General features: G+C 38.1%; 1 protein-coding gene across 3 annotated transcripts in view; it reads left to right on the top strand.

The window, feature by feature from the left end:
• Positions 1–23,627, top strand: part of ATP11B (ATPase phospholipid transporting 11B (putative)) — a 109,947-nt gene that overhangs the window by 517 nt on the left and 85,803 nt on the right. The gene's annotated exons all lie outside the window — the stretch shown is intronic.

The following is a 23,627-nucleotide window of genomic DNA, read 5'->3' as shown; positions in this document are numbered from 1 at the left end:
CCCCAGACCAAGCCCTTCCGTCCCCAGAGGGAGCGCTCTGCAAATCGAGGCGCCTCCCCCGCGCATGAGGGAGACTTGAGGCCGGTCTGAAGTAGGCTGGGGCTCTCGCTCCTCAACCTGTCACGCCGGAGGAAGTAAGAGGCGTCCCTCCCCTCCCAGCGAGGGGTGCTGCATTTTGAGGGTGGTAGCGAAACAAGCGTGTCTTCCCTCCCGAATGCGAGATTTTTTCAATGGGGTGGACAAATCTGGGACTTTTCTTTCCCCTCTTTAGCTCGCACAAAACCTTTGGAGTCTTCTCGTTTTAATCCTTGTCTGTCCCATTTCTCAATACATGGGCTCTTTGGAGCTGAGATAATTGAATACGATTTTAAATCTAGTTGGAAACATAAAAAAAAATCTTCCATCATCAGTCAGACACTTGAGAAAAACCGACTTACAACAGACTGCTACTGAAGGGAGACTCCTTCAAATGAGCAAGAGTTGGTATGCCTGTTGAACAGTACTCTAATAAGGAAATAAGGCAGCTGTGTAGTAACAAGTATATTATCCCTGTCATTACAGAAGTAAACATACATTCATGTTTGCTGTTTCCTTTTAAATCATTTGTCAATAAAATAAACATCAGCAGCACTTGAATGCACTTCCAATTCATAAAACAAAGTGAAATACATACTCTCAATGAAAGAAATGCTTTCTGAATGTCCCATAGATAGATGCTTCCATTATTTTTAAACTTCTGTTTATTTTTTTCATTCATTGCAGTTACCTTATGGCTGGTACCTTCTGGTTTATACAGTGTGTTAGCATGGCTAGATCTTCTCTCTCATTATTTATTCTAGCTTGTTTAATTGAAAACTGTCGCTTTTTTAAATAAAGTAAAGAAAAACAAAGCCTAGACTGACTGTCTTGTTTGTGGACATCATTTGCTTTTTTTGAAGTGGTTTATAGTTGTGAAGAGACCTGTATTTTAGATTATCTCTCACGTAATTATTTGAAGTATAGAGCTGCCACGGACAATATGACTGCCAGTTTTGACTGTTTTTGTTGCTTTGGTGTAATACTGAAGTTTTATTTCCCTGGAAATTAATTGTTTTATCTCCAATCTGGCTATACACTTCTGTTTTATTGCATCTACACAGAGAAGATTTGGTAATATGTTTGTGTCATGAAGAATGAAGACTTTGATATAGTGTAGCTATCTTTCTTATTTATCTTGAAGATGGTATTACTGTAGAGCCCTCCTCTAAATAGTGGGGGTTTTAAATGTCTATTCTCTTTCCCACAAGTGTACCTTGGAATAGTATAATCAGTTCTAGGAATTAATACATCAGATATGGTTTTCTTTATTCTCCAGTTGCACTATAATACTGGACAGCTCTCCAAAGATCTCTTTAGTCTTGGAATAGAAAGCTAATTATGTGTCATAATCTGAATGCTCAAGATGATCCAGTAAATTTAAGATAACTGCTTAAAGTGTTGCTCAAAAGTGACTTTATATGCAAAAATGCTATAACATAGTGCTATATTAGATTTTGAATTTCTTAACATGCTGTTTATTTTTAAAGTTAAACATTGGGTTGTCTGAGCCCACAGCTTAGCCACTACAGGTATTGAACTTCCTATTGCAACCTGACATTAGCAATTTTCTTAAGAAGAATCTTAATTTAATATTTAAAATCCTGTAACTAAAAAAAAAATCAGGTGAATTAAAGGTATTTTTTCAGATAATCTGAGGATGAAGTTGTGATCTCTCATTTCTATCAGAATAACAAATTGTACATAAAATTAATTTTATTTGTAGTTAAGATTTTGTCAGTGTTACTGTGTCACCGTAAAACTTCATTCTAAAAAGTACAAATATATATACTACAAAATTCAGCAAAACAGGTAGGTTTTAGGAATGTTCTGAAGAAGAAAGGGGATGTTTTGTTAAAGTTGCTTTGGATGTTGTTCCAAGTATATGGGCACCATGAAAAGTATATAGTTAGGAATAGATGCAGGGAAATAAAGGAAGCAGTTGGAAGAGGTTTTGCAGAAGGTAGGGATTGCAATGGATTGTATGAGAAGATGAAGACAGAGGCCTAGTCTACCCTACACAGTTGGGTCGACATAAGCTGCCTTATGTCAACCTAATTATGTCAGTGTCTATACTACAGCCTTGCTCCTGCCGTTGTAAGTGCCATGCTACACCGACATCATAACTCCACATCCATGAGAGGTGTAGGGCTTATGTTGATATAGTTAGAGCCACGCAGTGTCCCTCTAGATACTGCCGTTACTTACATCGGCTGTTGGCTGTCGTTCTTGTCAATTCTACAGCTCAGAAATTGACAAGAAACCTGGCTCAGTACTCCCAGCTCTGCTGCCATCCAAGCTTCCGGCTGGGACTGCCACCAGAGCTCCCCATTGGGAGCTCTGCTGCCCCGGGGTCTCGACTCTTTGCTCCATGCGGGGAGCCTGGGTGGCCCTGCCCCTGGGTGACAGGGACCCTGCTGGGAGTGGGGGGCAAGAAGCCCAAGTGGCTTGGAGTTGCAAGGAGCCTAGGCAGCTGGGATCCCAACCAGGAGGGGGGGTTGCCAGCACCAGTGGCTGTGACCCTACTTGTGATTTGAGAGGAGCCGAGAGCCCTGGGAGTAGCTGGGCTCCCAGCTGGGAGTTGTGTGGAGGTAAGAGCCCTGGCTCTCAGCCCCCTGCACCACCCATCTTCAATCAGTGGAAGCACTCCTGGTGAATATGTGCACCACCGACAGAAGAAGGGTAGTGTGGACATCAGCCACCATAGTAATTACTTCAGTTGCTGTAGGTCAACCTAACCTAGATCAACTTATGTTTGTAGTGTAGACATGCCTAGAGCGAAGCAAGTTTAGACTTACACAATTTCAAAGGTGTGGAAAAGAAGTTTAAACTGAATTTGGAAGAAGACAGCAATTGAAGGAAGCAATTGGTTAGACCAAAAGAAGAGGAGTATAAACTTAGGAGCAATGTTTTTTGGAAGAAAGAGAGGAGGAGGTTATGTTGTTTGAGGTGAAATCACTGAAACCTGGAGAAGTTTTAAATGGTGGTAAAGAGGAATCAGGATGCAAGGGGAAAAGGAATGGGTTAAAAAAGGATGCTAAGAAAGCAAACCTGAATGATGGGAAGGATGAGTGGTGTTTTACTTTTTCTTTTGTTTTTAACCTCAGTATATGAGGTTTAATACCTCTGCTGTTTCACAATTCCTTACAGTGAAATTTGGTATAGGCAGGCTGCCAGTCTACATTTCTTCTCCTCTCACCGCTCCACTGCTATCCCATACATGTATATTGATCTAACTTGGTCTGGTCTCACATCTACTTTTTAATGTTAATAAAGGTTCAGCAAACATTTGTATTAGAAGAGACTATAACAGTGCTGATCAGCTGAAGTGAAATAGTGAGGAGGTAAGAGGGAAACAGGTGAGATGCAAGAGAAAAAAGTTAAGTATCAGAAATAGGGTTGATTGTGCATGGATAGTACAGAGTTCAAGGAGAAATGGGGCTGTTGTGGGGAAGTAGGGGGCAGAATCTAGGTTTGATATGGATAGAACGAAATATACTTTGCTTTGGATATCTTTGAAGGTGCCTGCTGGACATGTGTTGGGTGTGGCAATGTGTCTTGAAACAAAGTATGCCTGTAGGTGGGAAGTTTTGAACCTTGAGTGTATGAGTGAGCCTGATTTTAGTGAGTGGGAATAGTGAAAGAAATATTAAAGAGTATGGAAAATGGCAGAGAAGCAGGGTGGGAAGGGGTGCCAGTGGAAAGGGCAGCTATCCTGCTGAGACTGCATCTATCTAGATTTTATGTGAATATAAAACTAACAATGTTGCTCATCTTTTAAAATTTATTTTATGGAAAAGTCCAGTACTTGCATATTGAAATGGTGAAATATGCAGAAATAGAATCACCATAGTATCTGAACACCTATGTGCATAAGGAAAACAGCAAGAAGAGTAGTGTCCTCTGAGATGTGGGAAGGTGGTAGGGGAATTGGGTTATTGATAGAACCCGGTACTCAGTTGAAAATTAGATAGAAAAATTCCTCAGAATGGTGAGTTGTTTTTGTCTGTGAAGGTGTATGTGCACCTTTAGCTTTGTGCAGATAAGTGATCGGCCTAGATCTCTTTTGTGTTTGGAAGTCTCTGGAGCCCTCAAGACTGGGAAGGCTGTAAATAGAAATTAACAGTAGCTTCTTAGAAGGACTGGATTTGAAGAGACTGAAAATGTAGTGTGTGGTGTTTTTTTTAAAATGTATAAAATGAAGCATATAAAAGAAGCAGGAGAAACACCAACTTTAAAAAATGTACACAATATAACTGTATTGTACCTGTTCTATAATGTGTCTGTTCTTTCAAGGAATATATATAGTTTTTCATTACGGCGTATGAACATGTACGTTACCATTATAGTGCACGTGACCAACAAGCACGAGAGGGTATAAACAGATTAATATGCAAAAACAATTAACATAAGAACTATTTGCAGAAAAAGAGAACAATCCAATTTGAAAATAGACTTTTGTTTTCTAGGTGTTATCTAAAAATATTGTGTTAAAATGTAGTTTCCCTTCAAGCATATGTTACTATATTGCTATACAGTATTTCTCACAAGTTTGAAAACACTTTACAGAATTGCAAAACTGTACATATACCTTCATTAATATTTATACATTGCTTTGAATATTTGTTTTCCAGCTAACCAGTCATATAATTTAGCTGTGTTCTTAGAAATAACATTATTGATGAACACAGAGCAAGATAATGTTGATAACAATAGGTCAGTTTACGCACATGAATCTGTAATACCAATCACTTAGTTCTGTTTTGTTAGGTACTATACTGAATTTTTTCTTTGTGGTATGCATGAGATTAACTGGTGCATATCAGGAGTTTATAAGGCTTAGAATGTTTTATTCAATAATAATTTTTTTACGCTTATGTCTGTACCGCCAAGTACTACTATCGTTCTCCTGGTCCAGTCTGGATGAGCAAGGTGTCATGTCATCAGGAAGCTTTGGTTTTGAACATTAAAGTTGTAGAAATTTTAAGCCATTTGTAGCAATGGCTTCTGTTTTTCAGGGTTTGTTAATTTCATTTTTCATGTTTGTTTTTCACAATTTTGAGTTATATGTAGAAGTCCAAAAATGAGTGGGCTTGGGGGCTTTCTCTTTGTATATACTGTAATAAGTAATCTCTTTGTAATGTTTCCACTTTCATTTTAATAGAGTACACTTTCAAACAACACTATGCTGAAGCGCACTAGGAAGCCTTCAGTACATTCCAGCAGGTTCTACATGAACAAATGCATGCATAAAACAGCTGCTGTAGAAATCACACCTCCATAGTCCACATTGCTGCTCCATGTAGACAAACCCTTAGATCAGTCATTTTCAACTTTTTTTTCATTTGTGAACCCCATATTGGATAAACACCAATAAACACCAAATTCATTTTTGTTTAAATCAGGAGCATTTTATCAGTATTTATTGGTTAAAACCAAAAACCAGAAGCTCTATCTATAACTGTGTGGTCTGATTTGGTCATAATGTTATTTGGGCAATGTTTATGCTTGTTTGTTTTGATAATATAGATGGAATTCAAGTCACTGAAATGTCACCAACTGAAAAGAAAGGCAAATTTGTGATAATTTCATTAAACTGCCCTGCAAGAAGTTCTTTTGAAAAGCCCCATTTAGTAAGAAAAGCTCTTTGGATCTCCTTTCTAACTGCTGTTCTGTGAAGTTCTTGAGCTTCTCAAATTATTATATTCTTGCAGTATACATGAATAAAAAAATCTGCTTAGGAGCAGATCCATGGAAGAAGCTAAGAGCTATCAGGACTCTGTCTTTTTGCAAGCAATAATTCAAGACTACCAGTATGCTGCATTTGGCAGAGTATTTTCTTCCTGTATCCAGCAAACCTGAATATTATCATGTGCTGACAATGCGTTTGACATTGTGCAAGACTTGAGCAAGACAAGAGTATCTGCCTTGGATAGCTAATCTAGAAGACAGACAAAATTCATGGGGCAATCCTTAGGAATAAGCCTGTGTTTTGTGTGTTTTTATATAATTTAAAATTATTCATTTTCCTTTAGTACTGCCAGACTTAAATATGAAAGTTGAAATCTAAATTTTAAATTGACTTGCAGAGCAGTATGAGTTTATTTTTAAAGAACATTTTTAAACTGAGATTGGAAACTGGATAGAATTTGGCATTTTAATGATATGTAGCTTTTTTCCACTTGTACCTTGTCTCATCTTTTGTTCTAGTTATGAGCCTCTTCTAAGCATCAATTTCTAATTGTGCCAAACACTTCTGGTTTTAATTTTTTTTTAATTTAAACTATGGATACTTAAACCAGTGATTAAAAGACTGTGGCCATTACGTAGACTGCATTTAGGATTTAAACCTGTGTGTCTATGCACAAGATGACTGTATTAACCCAACTCTGTCAACTAGGTGCCCACTCTAAGTTTATCATATAATATTGTTCGCTGAAGGATTCACTAAAAATGTTACTTTGATAAAAATGAAGAATTTCTTGTACATTCTGTCTGAGGCACATTATACCAGTAAAAATAAGTTACTGTAAGTGGTTGTTCCTGCTATGTAAATTTGCTTACAAGAGAGGAGCTAGTTTACAGTTTTGTAAACCATGAACAATTTAGGGTAGTGCCAATACATAGTTTCACATCTTATTTAAAATAAACTTCCACAAGCTGGAGAAGCTTGTTGTTATTGCCACTGGCAACTGCAGTGCCCAGAAAAAGCTTTAATAGATTGTAAAACAGCGCTCTCTTAATAATAGTCAAAATATTTGAACAACAGATCAGTTTTTAATAGGTTTCTGTTACTGTTATAACTTATTACTAGTAATTAATTGTATAGCGGTCATGCCAAAAGGTCCAAGTCTGGATCAAGTTTCCAATGTCCTGGTGAATACAATCATGTAGAAACACATAGGCAGCATCAAAAGTGAGTTAGACATTTTATAATCAAGTTAGAGGACAATGTGTTTGTCACAAGGAGCTTAGTCTAAACAGATTACTTGTCGATTGAAAGATGGGATATAATAAAAACCAAGCTAATTGGTTAAGCGTATCAATGTTTTTCCTTTGCTCTTGAGGATCTCTTTGGTGATGCATTCTGTTTTTCTTTTTTGAAAGGAATCCTAGGCATTATAGGCTTCATGGAAGCATGATTTTTAAGGAGGGACTTGAAGGAGAAGGTAGAGACATGATGCACTGGCCTGTTGAGAATGGATGTCAGGCTTTAAATAGAAGCTAAATTCTTGAGGGTCTCTGAAAAATGAGTAGTTGTTCTACCCTACACCTAATCGTGTGAGGGTAGAACAAAATATCAATTTTTCACGTTGAAAGTAAAAATTAACAGACTGCACTAAAAAAAGAGCAACACAGAAAGCAGAAAAATAATTAAAGGGTCACTTTTAAAGTGGGCAGGCCTAAAATATTATCTGCCTCTAAAATAACATGCTTTCTTTTGTACTATTGTATCTGGACTATTATTCTAGTTCTCAGAATGGCAGGTGTGATTTATGAAAAACTCCATGTACCCAACGAGGTGAGTCTGTGGTAACAAGCTAGGACACAGGAGTTTACTGTTTATAAAATTAATGGAAGATAAAAAGAACTATATACATAGTAAGTATTCATTTGTATATATTATACTATATTTGGTCAGTCCATTTTGTTCTAGTGTGAAGGTAGGGTATTTATCATGCAGTCAGAAAACCTTGATACTTTTGTCTTCATCCAAAAAACAGTATATTTAAAGTCTAGTGAATTCTAAATGACAAAATAAATACGTTAAGACAAAACTTTGTTTTATTAAGCTGTTTATATATTCCTTAGATATCTTGAAGCACAAGGCCAAAGGGATATCTTTCAAAAATGTGAAAGTTATGACCCAAGTAATGCAAAACATGTATTAGCTTAATAATTTAATGTTACTGCAATCCTGATTACAATTTTATTTTGTTTCTCAGAAATGACAGGCAGGTGTTCTTTGTATTATTTTTTCCCTATAATTTGATGGGTTGGCTGAATTTAATGTAATTTGCTTGCAACTTAAATTCTTGTTTCATTTTTTTAATGAAGGGGGAGGAAGATACAGAACATGAAAAAATTCCTTCTTTATTTTAATTCAGTTGAAAGAATCCTAACTTACAGCAGTCAGTAGTGAATTTACCTGTGTGTGCTTTCTCTTAACGCTGCTGTTGTGTCCCACATAGTCCTGACCCTGTATTTATAATTAATTCTCTAGGAACCTGGCATTGAGAGCAATGCCTTAAAAAGACACACAAATCCTTTAGTTGCATGAAGATTTGAGAGCCAGCAGATAAGAGCAGTAACAGAATTGATCTGACAAAGCAGTTCTGGAAACGCGAGGTCATTTCTGCTAGCAAAGCACAGGTGACACATTAGCAGCTAGGCTACATTGTTTTATGTAAATTCTTCTTTTTTTCACCTCTCTTCCATTGAAAGGATTTTAGGAAAAAACTGAAACTGTAGTGAGAATGGATAAGAGGAATAACAGCAACACCATCATTTAAAAAAAAAAAAAAAAAGTCTAAACTCTGGCCTCCAAAATTGAAGAGAGTTTTTGCTTAAGAGGAAGGATCAATTGGAGGAACTTTCCTTTAAATGAAGTAAGAAAACTAGTGGCTTATGGACATTGAAAGAGGGTATACCTTGAGCATGTTACATGCTTCTCTCTTGAAATGTTTTTCTATGCAAAAACTGGGGAAGAATTTGTTCCTATTCTACCAGGAAGCTAAAATACTAAAAAAATTACAATTCTTTAGGTGGAGTCTAACCCTCAGGGAACAGTACAGTTTCTGATATTAGTGCATCACATAGTGAAGACTAAAATTAGCATTACTTCTTGTCTATGCAATATCTCAATCTCAATATTGCTGAGTAATTTCCATAGCATAGAGCTGTAATTGAATTTAGGCGGGGTGTATTCGCAACAAAGCCTTCAGTTTATTATTGTGTGTGGCTTGTTCCTTCCTCTCTTTTTCTGCATGTATAATTTTATTCTGGCGGTTAATTAGTGCTGAGTTTTAGCTTTCTACCTAGAACTGCTAATTTCTCACGATATTTAAATATCAATTTGAAAAAAGGGATAGTGACAAAATGCCAAGGAAATTTAAAGTTTAGCAAGCCTTAGGGAGGAAATTGTTCATGGACGTGTCTGAAAGTAGCACACTGTACTGATATTTAAATAAAATCATGGTTGTAATGCTGAATTAAAAACGGAGACAAAAGTGGCATATTGATAAAAGAACAGAATAGGCTCTGAGCTGTAATGTTAGGTCATAATGCATCCTTTATCAAAGTATATTAAAAGGAAGAACGAGGCTATTTGAACGACTAACTAAAGTCTCTTCCTTTGAAATTTGTTGAGCAACAGCCATAAGTGCAATTGTCACTATAATTTTGGCCTAAATTTTAAAGCTCTTCATTTCTTGTGAATGTAGAAAGGAATTTTAATATGGGTAAAATCTTGAGTTATCTCTTTCTATGAAGGAGGGAAAATATGAATATATTTTTACAGGGAGGAGAGCAGAAAATACTCCACTTGTTTCCAGACTAAACATATTCATCTAAATTATCTACTAAATTAAGACAAAATATTGGAAATGGCAATTCAAAAATGTTTTCTTGAGCCAATTAATCTTATTTATAACTATCTGTATGTATGAACCATAGGGACATTTAGTAAACTTGTTGAGTAACGTTGAGCTGCACGTTTAAAGGATTTGTCTGGGATGTCATTCAGAAGTGAATAGGGCAAAATTGTTTTTTAGTTGGTGTAGTCAACATTACAAGTAAATGCATACATACAATGAATGGAAGAAGTGCTAACTCCTTTTTGGTTGTGCATCTGTCATGATATAGAGTCAGCAAGATAAATGTGAATTTTTGCATTATGAAATTGATCTCTGCTGTCAAAAAAGAGCTTGAAATTTCATTCTAGTTTTAAATGAGAAGAAAGCTCATTGTATGGCACAAATTTGGATTGCCCTTTATGTCCCCATGGAAACTTTCTTCCTCTGACTTTCAACACACAAATTATAATAGCTGCTTAATAGTTGTGGCAAGAGTACACAATTGGATTTTTCAAGACAATACAGGTATTCCAGCTGTATGAAGGATATAAGTGTTGAAAGAAATGGATTTTTATCACTGAGAGGTATAGAAGGCACATTTTTTATTCTTTCATATGTTTAGAAACCATGTAAATCTTTCACCATAAATTACATGCACACAAGGAAATATTAGAGTAATAATACTTATCACTTTTCATGTTCAAAGTGCATTATGTATATTGGGCAATATTTTCAAAAGTGTCTATTGATTATTGATACCTCAAATTTCAAATGTTGTGTGCCTAACTTGAGATGTGTTAAAGGTGTTTGTTCAAGAAATATTGAGCAGCCACCTTCTGAAAATAAGATGCTTATAAGGTGTTCCAAGGTGAGCATCCAAAAATTGCTAGTCACTTTTGAAAATCTTGGCCATTATCTAGTTATCACACTGCTCTGGGATGGGAAGTTTTATCATGTTGCAGAAGGGGAAACTAAGATTAAATTATTTGCTTGAGGGCACAAAGATAACGGAAGATAGCACTGGGATTAATAATACCTAGTTCCTCAAGACATCTTGAATCCCATGTTTAAACCAAGAGACCACATTTGCCTATCGGAGTAAAAATGAACATTGCATTCTGGAACCTGTAATATTTCTAAGTTGCACTCCATTATTAGAGTTGAAAACATCTCAGTTGTAAACTCTACCTGCCAGTCTGACGTCTCTGATGGTAACCAGTTTGTCCAGTATACCTTGAACTTAGTTAAAAGTCCTGTTGAAAGACTAGCTCCTCACTGAATTAGCACGTGTGCTCTTACTAGACCTTATTTTGTTGCTAGTGTCCTGTTTTCTTCCCACAGGGTCAGGGTCCTTATCTAGCAACTGTGTGAGATAGGACAAGATGACATATTGGAGGACATTGAAGGAAGTTGGAACTGTGGTGACACCCATAAAATAAGATTTAAAAAAAACCATAGTTATTTACATTTTTTTTAAGTTACTTTGCATGAACAGTCATTGACAGTTCCACAGCCTTTGTTTTGTCCAAAGTTTGATTGGAAAATTGACAGGAACTTGTATAAGTATCCATAGTTCCACATGAATGGCAAAATCCCTTCTCCAGAAAACTAAAGAATTAGAACAAATATATCGCTTTGTGATAAGACTTGAGTAGATATATTATTTACTGATAAATGTTAATGTTTTATATTAAATGAATATTTTAAAACTTTGTAAACACTGTCATTTAATCATCTTTGCTGTCTTATTTGCTATAAATTCTACCTTGACTTAAATTTTTGTTTTGGTTAATAAAAAATAATTTAGAAGAATTCTCAAATCTGTATTTTATTTATGCATCCTGAATTCAACTAGTCAATGAGAAATGTGGTATGGATAATAGGTTAACTAAAATTACATATTGTGTGTGTGTTATACTGGACCTGTTTAATGTTCTCGTAGAGCATTTGAATTTTTGGGTGGGAGGGATAGAGAAAGGTATCAGATTTCTTTCAGAACAGAATTTGTGAGAGAAAATAGATAAATTGTATGTGCATGCTGCCATATTGATTAGGGCAAAAACTAATGCTGCAAAGGAGTTTAAATGTCTTAATGCTCTAATAGCGTTTTAGGAATACAGTTTTGTTTTGTTTAAAGGTATGATTTTTTGTGCTCTCTTTACCTGGTTACCAAGAGGTCTGTGTGAACAGAAGCAGTCTTCTTGTCAGCTTGCTTTTTCTTTGTTTTATTAGTGAGGTCAGAAATCCATTATGTTTAACATCAAAATTACTTCTATGGAAAGCTCGAGCATCATTGAATAACTGAAGAAAAAAGGGTGGATCTAGAAGAAGACTTACAGGAATAATTTAAACATGCAGTTAAATTTTGCTTAAATTGGAATTCATGCCAGGCATTTTGGTTAACAGCCTTAATCTTCTTTTAAAAAAAAAATCTGCAGAATCTTTAGTGACTAAACATCATCATAGATAGCAGTACAGTTTCCCAAACACCATGCTGAGTTATTGTTCTCTTTCAGAGTAGAGTGCTACTTACTGAATTTTGAGCCTCACTTCTTGGAAAACCTGTTTCCCATTAAAATACCATCTGATCTTATGAGATACAATGTGAATTAGTTACAAAATGTGATAAACAACAATGATAGCGATAAAGAAGAAGAGGAAATTGCAGAAAAAATACACGATAGTTATAATATTGTTTTCTTTTGTCTTAACATTGCTGCAGTGGATCTTTAGTAAAACAGTAAGGAATGTAGCAGTAGTTCTTTAAAAGAACATAGGAACATATAAACCTGAGGCTACTTAGGGGTCTTCACTCTTTTTCTCGTTGAAGTTGTGCTGAAAATTGCTGCAACAAAAGTTTTTCCTTCCTCTGCAGTAACCTTTGATATGACAAATTTTGTTTGACTTCAGCACAGCGATATGCTTGGAAGAATTATTAGCTGGCTATGTGAGTTCAAATTTATACAGACTTCTGAGTATATGTAGTATATGTAAGCAGGTCCTTTTTTGATATGGGAAAACTAGTCAGCTAAATAAAATAGTTTTCAGAAGATGGATTTTCTTAGTTATTTTATTTTAGACTCAGCAATCTATTGGGAGATCAGTGGGTTGTTTCCCAAAGGGCAAGAATTCAGATCCCTTGCATCCTGGGTCAGAATCACTCCCCTCCCTAGGGAAGTGGCATCTTGTAATGATCTCAAATTTACTCTCTTTTTGTTAATACATGGTGATGTTGAAGGGCTGCAAAAGGAGCTCTCTTTCCTCAGTGTTGCTGTTGTCCATGTCTTCTGAGTTTCCAGGTAAGACTTTGCCCTCTTTTTTTTCACTCCATTCATTGAAAAATCCACTTACAGATGAAATTCCAAAATTGACTTGTTTCTTTTCCTTAGCAAATTATAGTGTGTCTCACCTTTCTCACAAGAGTTTGAGTGATCAATAGTAGGAGAATTAGGCCTTGTCTACACTACAGAGTTTTGTTGACACAAGTTACACTGGCATACAGCCACCGCTGTAATTAAACTGCTGTTGCATGTCCTCACTATGCTCCTCTTTTGTCAGCGAAGTTCATTCATGCTACCAGCTCTTGCATCAACACAGGGAGCAGTGCACTGTGGGTAGCTATCCCGCTGTGCAACTGCAGTCAGGGTGCTTTGGGAAGGGTTTGCAATGCCTCATGGAGCAGGCACAGCATCACATGATGAAGGTTTCTGAATCCTATCATCAAGGGCTTGCTGAACACTAACATAAGAAGCCCACAGAAGTGTGAGAGTGAGGGAGGCGGAGAGTGTGTGACGGGGAGTGAGTGGGTGTGAGAGACAGAGACAGTGTGTATGTTGGGGGACAGTGAGTGTGTCCGCATGCTGTCTCTTTAAGTTCAGACAGCAGCTGGAAGCAACCAATACCGAAGCAGAAGCGGGTTCACAGACAGCTGATGTTCCCCTGTCTCCCCAGCTCAGCGGAGACCTATACACCAGCGGAGGAGGGGGTCACCCCGACATCAGCCCCCTCTCCCTGGCTTTGCACAGCACATCAGGAGTCTCTCCCCTCACACTTCCCCCGGCAGCAGCCTGCATTGCCTGTAGGATTGATTCCCTCGGAGTTCTCCCCCAGTCTCGTATCCCCACAAAGTAGACCCAGAATAATGATCCGCCTCCTCCCCTGTGGTCCAGGCAGGAGCCCGTTTGCGGCACACCGTGTCAACACTGATGCTTTGTCACTCTAACTTTACTGCGGAAAGCTCAGCTCCTCTTGTCAAAGTGGTTTTATTTTGTCACCAAAGCAGGGGAGTTTTGTTGGCGGGAGGAGCATTGTAATGTGTGCACCATAACTGTTTTGTTGCCAAAAGCTGACTTTTGGCAACAAAACTCCGTAGTGTAGACCAACCTTTACTAGTGGAGAGTGGGAGATAATATAAGATGTAGAATATTTGTATATCACATAATAGCAAATAATAATGCAGCTCATGAAGCTACTGTTCAACAGCAGATCTGTAAATATTCCTTTGTGTATTATATTATAAAGTTTGAAACATGGCCACTGGTGTGTTGTAGGCTGGCAAAGTGTTTCTTATTTCACCAGTCTTTGCTGAAAGGATCATGATAAAATTTTTGCTTCAGGGCTTGTGCTGCTGTTTCAGTTGGTAATGTTGTAAAATGTGTGTATTGGATTAATTGATATGTTTTGCAGTGTGTTAAGCTTAATGCCTCTTTAAATAATAGGAGATGTTAAGGATTAAAAGTGTGATAGTTTAGCAGTGAATAGAATTCACTGTCCCAAAAAACTCTGGCTGATGAGCTAATAACTTGAATTCAGTTCTTCTTGGCTTGCATTTGTGGGGGATCAACTGAACAGTTCTATTGTAGGTAGCTCTTCCTCCCTTTTCTCTTTCGGGTTACCGTACATGTATCCCCAATAGTTTAATTCCGTATTCTTGCCCCGTAGTAATTCCTCAGCAGCAGTGTGATGATTATTGTTTAATGATTGGAGAACCCAAATGTGGGTCAAGTTCTCAGTTCTGTTGCTGAGTAGTCTGACTTTGGCTAAACAGCTTAACTCTTCCCATGACTTTTAAATTCAGTGAGTGATTGTGGGGCACAGCTTCTGCCTGATGTAAACAGCACAGTTAAAATCCTACTCTACAGGTGTCAGCTGCTTGCTGAGTAGTGGTTCTTTTCTTCACCACTACTTTGCTTTTGACAAATAGATTACTTGATGGTCTGGAAGGGGGACTTGAGATCCTATACCTCCTTTCTCCCCTGATTTAGCACAAGTGGATAGATACAGGAGGAATCTCTTTTATTGCCACCACTAGCACCTGGTGTCCTCTCATTGATGGGAGGGGGTGGGATATGGAGTTTGCAAGGAGTAAGCTCTGAGTCCCGAAATCACAACTATTACTCTAACACCTTTTTTCTGTCTTGCTAATAAAGCTGTCTCTCTTACCATAGCAGTGCTAGGAAGGAAAGGGAGGTGAATAGTGGCTCCCTATTGGGAAGGCAGAGAGCTGCCTGGGAATCATAGTACTTTGGACTTAATGCTTTACTAATGTAGGTAAGCTTCATAATGTCCATTTTTAGAGATACGACCAGACACCTTATGACTTGTCTAAATTCACACAGTGAGTGGATAGAATCCAGGAGGCAGATCCTCAGTTGGTGTAAACTCTCATAGCTCCATTGACATCGGTAAAACTATGACAGTTTACACCAGTTGAGGATATTCGCCATAGTCTCTTGTTCTCAGTCTCTTGTCCCATCTACCTAAGCATGCTGCCTTGGAAGGGTAAGATCTTATATCCTGTTAGTCCCAAGAAAACGTGCATTCCTCTAAAGTGAAACTAGGGCCTAGTGTACATTTAAAAATGAGATTGTCCTGGCTATGTCACTGGTGGATATGAAAAATTTTGCATTATAGTTAGGTTGACCTAACCCCTACTTTAGGTGCAATTAGGTTGATGGAAGAATTCTTCTGTCAATCTAGTTACCATGTCTCAGAGAGGTGGATTAACTACATTGATGGAAAAAACCCTTTTGTAGATGTAGGAAGCATCTGTACTGCTATAGCGCTTGTAGTAAAGACATAGTCCTAGGAGTGCAGTAACTGACAGAAGGAAACAACTTTGAAGTGTGAGAACTCGTGACTGAGTATGTGTGAGATGTGGGTGGAGGAAAGAAACAGGACCATACTTCTTATTTTGGAGGGAATCACATTTTTGGCATCCTGTAGATTAGAGAGAGTAAAGACAAGATTGGGGTGGAAGTGGAAACACTAGTACTCTTTTATTTAAAAACAAAAATGCTCATCTTTTTATCTCAATTTCTGTTGAAAATATGGTTGACAGCCACCTTTGTGAATGGCTCTGAGAGCTTTCAATGCAAGGCCCTATTTGAGTCAAGGTATTATTACTCTTATTTCTTCTTATACATTTATTGTTCTGTGACCTTTTGTACTGCTACAGAAACATTTTTATGCAAAAACACGAGCCATCAGACAGTCGAGGAATTCTGCGTGATTTTCATGCTTGGTTAACTTTTTAAATATGCAGGAAGGTACACAGAAACTTTGAATTCCTGATCCTACATTCACTTTTAAATCCCAGTGCAAAACAGCGACCCTTTGCTTTCAATTGAAAATCATACTTTAGTCTATTTTAAATACAAATCTTTTTGATTATGTGACTTAAAGAGCTTAAGGAAAGAAACAACCACCAGCAAACAGAACAATACTACATACATATTGCCTTTATTATGGATTGAAGGCGTTTGCTTCAAAGTTAAGATTGCAACTGGGCTTCCATTATACAAGCTCACTACCCATACTAAAATCTACCCCTCTTTCCCCCACCAAAAAAAAAAAAAAGGGCTATATTGACAGGCTGGATCTAGGGCTTGGCTGAAATTTCCTTGAAAAAAAGTAAATGACTCAGACAAAGGTTTCCTGAGCTACACCACCCTAAAACAGTTAAAAAGTGAAAACAAAACAGAGATAGAATCCAATAAAGTGGGTTTCTCTAACAGTTATAGTGCTTAGGACCTAAATTCAGTTGATTAACGTGAAATTACTGACGTTAACATTTTCTTTGGTAATGACAATAGGAACCTGAGCTTAGTATATGATATTAAAGCACTCCTGCAAATCTAAGTTAGCAGTTTCTTTAAATGCATCTAGTCATTACCTCTGCACGAAGAGACTTAAAAAAGGTTATATGAACACCAGACAAGAGAAATGAAATCCTCCCCACCCCTTATTGTGAGGCTCACATGGGAAACTGACAAGTTTCTTAAGGCTTAGTGGGACCTCTTCAGGAGGTCTAGTGCTCCTCTTATCTCCTTCCCCACAGATTATGCTCCTCTTATCTCCTTCCCCACAGAACCCATTTCTCATCCAGTCCCTTGTTCCTGAGGCTCTCACAAGATTTGTAAGGATGGGTACCCTGCATGTGCATAACTTAGGAGATCTGCAGATGTCTGAGAAGAGAGGGCAATATCTGGAATCCTTTTCCTCCCTTCCTGCAGACCTTCTGAGGACAAGTCCCAGCACGCATGAAGAGGCTCACAGGAAACCACTTCCAAGCCTTTGGCTCACTGGAGCCTACCACATTCACTTTATCTTGAGGGTCACACTGACCTCTTATGAGCCTAAGGCTAAGAGTGGGTGTTGGACCCCAGTGGGCCCAAGTATGCTTATAAAGTTCTTCCTGCCTCACTCCCAACCCTCCACAAGTCTTAGCAGGCTTATTATTTCCCTTTGAGCCTGTTTTGGGTTGCTGGGATGGAGGTTGTTACAGAGCTGAAGAGCCTCTAAGAGTCGTGGGGAAGCTGGGAGCAGAGAAGGGAGTTTTCACTCCTTGCGAATTCCTACATTGGGCCATGGTACAGTAAGGATATTGGGAAAATAGTTGTTCACTCTTCATGACCGCTTCAGTGTGGACTAAGAAGCAGCAAGAGAAGTAGTGAGGTTTTTTTCGCCACCACCCTTTCCTAGTCACATTTCCTCCCCTTCCTTTGTACATAGGAAGTCAAGAGGAGAAGAGCCCCAGGCCTACACATCTAATCTCTGCAGCCTCTTGAGGATCTGCAGAGTTTGGCAAGGTTCCCTCCCCCCCTCCCCCTCATTTTGAGTATCTTAAATAGCCTACAGTTTCAGGGCTCCCCTACATAGTGCTATGGGTAAGTACTTTGGTTATCCAAAGACGTAGTGCTGGCTGGCTAAGGCCTTAATCCTAGAATTAATTCTGTATGGCCACAGGGATCCACTTGCTCAGAGCTCATTGCAGGATAATGGCCTAACAGTTTGTATAATTTTTGTTGTATCTTTAACATTCTTGAAAGGGTAATGTTCAGTTAAATCACCGAGTCTGCACCTTTGCCTTAATGAAGCTTTTCTGTGGGAATTTTATATATTGTCATTTGTTGTGTTTAAAAGGTAACATTTTCTTCATGGGTTATCTTTTGTTTCACAATGCTTATTACAGTCATGACAAATGTTGCTAAAGGAGAAACTTTAGTTTCTTAACTTCAAGATCTACAAAACCACAGCTGAATAGTTTGATGAAACCAACATACAGTTCCCTTATGTGGAGGTGTCAACATAGGAGTAAACTAAAAGTAACAACCAGATGCCATTCCTGTTTGTTTTAAAAATTGTATGTCTTTGGCTCCTCTTTCATAGATCAGTGTTAATGGTTACTTATGTTTTGCTGTGTTGTTTAATGACATATTATTTATTCTGTTTATTTCCATTTCTTTTTGAGAATTGTCTGTAATACTTAGTTGAATCCAAGTTCCATACATGGAAAAAAAATTCAGTGACCTGTATTCCAGAGATAAATGATACATCTATTTTGTGATGGTAATATCAGTCGAGAGTCCTACCAGTGACCAAAAAATTGGGACTTTGTCTCTATACTGCAAATTAGGTATAAAAAGTTTCTTAATTAGTAAGTCAGCCTCTCTCTATCCTGTGCCCAGATTTGACTTCGTTTGCAGTGGAAGGAACTGTATTCATCTGGTGCAGCAGATCAAGAAGTCTTAAGGATGTATTAGGCTTTGTTGTCAAGTCTGTCTAATTTATTTTAAGGCAGTGATCTGTGCACAAAATGTAGAAAATTGATTCACTTGAATAATTTAAGGAAAACCAGACTGTATTGTATTAGAGGATATGGGTGACAACTTTGGGGGGCTGCTTTTGTAACAATGGAAACTTAATTTAGCAACGTTCATTCCATACTGTGTAGCTGCAGAAAACTTGACAAGGGCACATTTTCTCAGTTTTGTAGCTGGATAATTACATCGAAGGAATCCTAACGTGGAGAGTGGCTTGTCCTACATTAAATTAGGAAGAAGTCATGTATAGTCTCTGCATCGCTTGGCTGATGATATGTATAGCTCTTGTCCTGGACAGATAAGTTAAATCACTCTATCGTAGATGTTGGTTCTACAATAAAATTAACATATTCAACCCAACTTCATGGATATGGTTACTGATTAAGTTAAATGAAATAGACGTCTTTACTTGAGTATTATTACTAACAGCAATGTAACTTACTCCTTTAAAAATAATGTTGGTCCTCATCTACATGTGGATAATGCTTGCTGAAGAGAGGTGCAAAATCATTACCTTAATTGTAATTAAAAGTACTCTTGAAGATCCATTTGATAGCAGTGCCTATAAATAACTATGTAATGGCATTGTTGTAGGGTAACTGGGGATTGTCCAGTCCCTTAACTGCAAGAATGGGACTTGAGAGGTCTGGGTTCAATTTCTAGCTGTGGCACTTCTTCCTGACATCACCATAGGCGAGTCACTTAGGCCCTGATCCTACAAACAGTTATGCACATTCTTATCTTTAAGCCCTTGAGTAGTCTTGCTGTCTTCAGTGGGATTCTTCACTTGAGTAAAGTTTAAGTAGGTGTAGCCATGTACACAGAATTGGGCCTAAATATTTCTGAGACTCCATTCTTCATCTGTAAAATGGGATAATATTTCCCTAACTCATAGGTACTCAGATACTGTGAAATTCCCCCGTATATTTTTAATATACATAGTTTTAAAAAAACAACAACAAACCAAGTAATGGCACAGTTAGACCATTTTATTATCAGAAAGTGACCAGTTGTTATCTACCTTGGGAGTTTGAGAGTAGGGAAAAGCAGAATAAACCATCTTTCTTTTTTACAACTTAACTTCTTCAGAGCAGAGACCAGGCCTTTGTGTATGGAAAGTGCCTAGTATTTTGTGGTTGCCATACACTTTCGGGGGGAAAAAAAAAAGAAAGTCTGTGTACATTTATCATATTAACCAGGTAAATATGCTTTTTTACTCACAAATATTTCAGTACTTAATATAGCATCTTTAGTATTATTTTAGAAATAGATTTCATATTCATTCACTAGCTCCAGTTATGCAAAATGTTGCTATAAAACATTCTTCTATCTTTTGTTCTGTGTCGACATTCAAACAAAAATCCTTTCATTAACAGTCTGTATTTTACCACCTCAAATGCATGCTTTTTACACTCCTCTGTTGCAAAGCTTTGAACAGTTTCTTCCTCTCTTTTGCTTCCAATTTATGTTTCCAGTCCTTTCTCTTAACTGCTTCCTTTGCATATGTCTACCCTGCAAAAAAAGACCAATAGCAGTGAGTCTCAGAGGCTTGGTCAACTGACTTGTGCTACAGAGCTAAAAATAGTATTGTAGATATTTGGGCTCAAGCTGAAGCCCAGGGTCTGAGACCCACCACCCTCATGAGGTTAGAGCCCAGGCTTCATCCTCAACACAAACATCCACACTGCTGTTTTTAGCCACCTTGTACTAGCCCCAAGAACCGGTTGACCTGGGCTCTGAAACTCGCTGCCACAGGTCTCTTTTTTTTCTTTTTTTTCCCCTCCAGTGTAGACATATCTTTGTCCCCTTGTCCCAGTTTTATCTTCATACCTTCTTTCTTGCCAGACACTACTGCTTGTCTGCCAAAAGTTTATTCTCCTTCAAATCTCTTTGTAAAACCTTCCTAAATTGTTCTTGCCCCCTTCTTTCTGTATTGTCTTCCTTCATATTTTCTAAAATAAATTAAGTTCTGCATGTCAAAGGCCAGGTTTGGTCTGTATATTATTCTGTTTGGTGCCATAAATAATTTGCCATTTACTTCATATTCTCCATCTTTACAATACTTACCCACCTTTGTGTAAAGTGCTTTTAAGATCAGTGAATGAAATGCACTGTGTAAGTGTATGATAGAACACTCAGGTTTAAAGTATCTTTGTTTTTTACCCATGTTTTGTTGCATTTATATTTATCACGTTGTCCATCATACATTTTTGCTGGCAATATGTTTCATACTTACAAATTGAATATGAATGCACAGATCTCTAATGGGTTTTGTCAACCATTGAAAGCAATTTTAATATGACAGTTTTCAGAGTACTTAATATTGCTGCTTTAATTTTAAGGTCTGATGCCTTTATTACCTATGATTATAGTTTTTAATCAGAAAGGAATCCTCTTTGAGTTGTTTTATTACAAAAGGCAGCTTTATTCCCTCTGCAGTTTATAAAGCGGAACAACTGAACTTTTTCAATCCAGTCTTTGTTACTAGTGAGGTTTTGAAAAATGTATCCAAATTTACTAGAACGAGGGTTAAACCTACCAGAAAGGTGAGAAATATCTTACCTAGACTGGGAATCTGTCAAGTGCTACAAAGAAAAGATGATTAAAAAAAAATTAGAGCACATGCTTAGTTTTTGTGCTGTGTTGCTTGTTCTATCTTGTTGGGTTTCTAACTTCAACACTTTTGTGGCTTTATTGGGGTTTGGTCTTGTGAGCTTGTCTCCTTATTTCTCCAATTCTCATTATTGGTTTGTGGTTATTTTCTGCTGTATTTGGACTAATTCGTTGTTGCTTTCATTTCTTTGCCCAGTTTATTCCATGATTTATGCAGAGAAAAAGGCTAGCTTTAGGCCATGTGCATTCTGTGATACCTTGTTGTTTGTTACTAATGACCACATGAGATGTCTCCCGTCATCAGCTGAGGAGTGTAATCTAAATGGATATTTGCTTTCCATCATACCCAAAGAGAGTGGAAGAGCTACCTCAGACTCCCTCTGATGGAGTAGATTTTTAAAACCCATTCTGCAGAGTTTAGTGCTGAGGATCTGGTAAGGGAACCATAAAGGAACTCTTAGATATCACTTATCAAGTTAAGCCCACTACTGAATTCTTAGGGTCTGAAATGTATTGAAGTGTTGCTAAAAAGGGTTGGAGCTCTGACTTCTTGTCAGCCTCTCTGTGCTGAGATTCTTCTTCCACGGGGCGACTTAACTAAGCATTTCCCAGCAGTGGAGATTCATAAAGGCAGTTATTGAGAGAGAAAGGTTTGTTACCAGCAACAGTAGTTCTTTCTCCCCTTTTTGTTAGGTAGTTGTCTACTGGAGTATCTTTCTTTCCATAGCACCTGTAGGCAGGTGACAGTCTTGTTGAGTTTGAGGGGAGGGACCACCCTCTGGAGAACTGACCAAAATTTTCTGACCTCAGTGGCACAAATAGCACCTGTGCCACTGTGCATCTTCCCCCCTCCCCCCCCCTCCCATCCCTGCCTTGCATTTTGGGTCAGTTTGTGTTCCCAGAGTAATTTGATCTCCTTTCAAATTGTAGGATTTGGTCACCAAATTTGAGAGCATGCATACATTTCTTGAAGCCTAATGCTTGCTGTTTCCCTTCCCCTAGTTCCTTGTCAGACCAGGCAAAAATGGCAAAGCAGGTGAAGAGCAAGCTTAATTCCTGCAAGGAGGGAAATAGAGTGGGTCTCCTACAATATTTCAGATGGCCAAAAGCAGTCTCTTGGCACAATGGTTCTCAGGGATACACGTACCCTTGGGGGTGCGCAGAGGTCTTTCAAGGGGTTCATCAACTCGTCCAGATATTTGCCTTGTTTTACAACAGCCTACATAAAAAGTGCTAGCAAAGTCAGTACAAAGTAAAATTTCATTCAGACAATGACTTGTTTATACTGTTCTATATACTATATCAGTGGCTCTCAAACTATGAGGCAGGACCCCAAAGTGGGTCGCGAGTTCATTTTAATCAGGTTGCCAGGGCCGGCACTAGATTCTCTGGAGCCTATGGCAGAAAGCCCAAACCCAAGCCCTGCCATGCAGGGCTGAAGCCAAAGTCTGAACCCAAGTTTTTAAGTGAGGTGACGCTTGGGGTATGCAAGACAAATCAGACTCCCAAAAGTGGTACGGTAGTCTGAAAAGGTTGAGAAGCACTGTTGTAGCACACTCCTGGGACTTGTCCATGCTCAGCTATTGGAACAGCCATCATACTCAGGCACTGCTTTCCCATCTCCCCCGCTTTTTTTGATAGTGGCTCTTCCTGACTTACTATCAAAACTAGGGCAGCAGCAGCAATCAGTGTGGCTTTACTGCCTCCGATTCCAGTGCAGCTGCGACTGAGCTACAGCAGCACCAGAAATAGGGTCAAGCACCCAAGTAGGGTATCCGCTCTTTTTAGCTGGGGCAGCATGATGGGATTAATTTTAACTTCTAAATTTTGCCTAATCCTGCTCAGCAAGTCTACATAACACAGTGCTCCAGCTGTTGCTATGATTGGTGGACCTGAACAGGTGGTAACAGTGGGAAATTTTAGAAAATTAAGTCTCTGAATGTAAGCAAGTCTTTTATGTTCTTTGAGGCAGGAAATCATTTGCTTACTTGGGAAAGGGAGGAAATGCTGCTGTCCGGACAGTAACTTGATTTTCACTGGTGTGATTTTTTTTTTTTCAAACTTGAACCAAAGTATTGTGTTTTTTTTTATTTTTTTTTATGTGATGCAGTTATGAACACCATTAGTATGGCTTTTAAAAGTACAGCTCTGAATATCTTTAATTTCTGCCGGTATTGGTTTCCATTTTTGCTTCTCTCTTCCTTGTTCATATCCTCCCTCAGGCAAACGGCCATTTCTCTGCTTTCTTTTTTCTGGTTTT

Source organism: Emydura macquarii, unplaced genomic scaffold, assembly GCF_026122565.2.
Source record: "Emydura macquarii macquarii isolate MOO-44397 ecotype Brisbane River unplaced genomic scaffold, CSIRO-AGI_Emac_v2 contig_3603, whole genome shotgun sequence".
NCBI classification, from domain to species: domain Eukaryota; kingdom Metazoa; phylum Chordata; order Testudines; family Chelidae; genus Emydura; species Emydura macquarii.
Note: the sequence above shows the minus strand (reverse complement) of the source record. Positions and strands in the feature narration are given on the sequence as shown.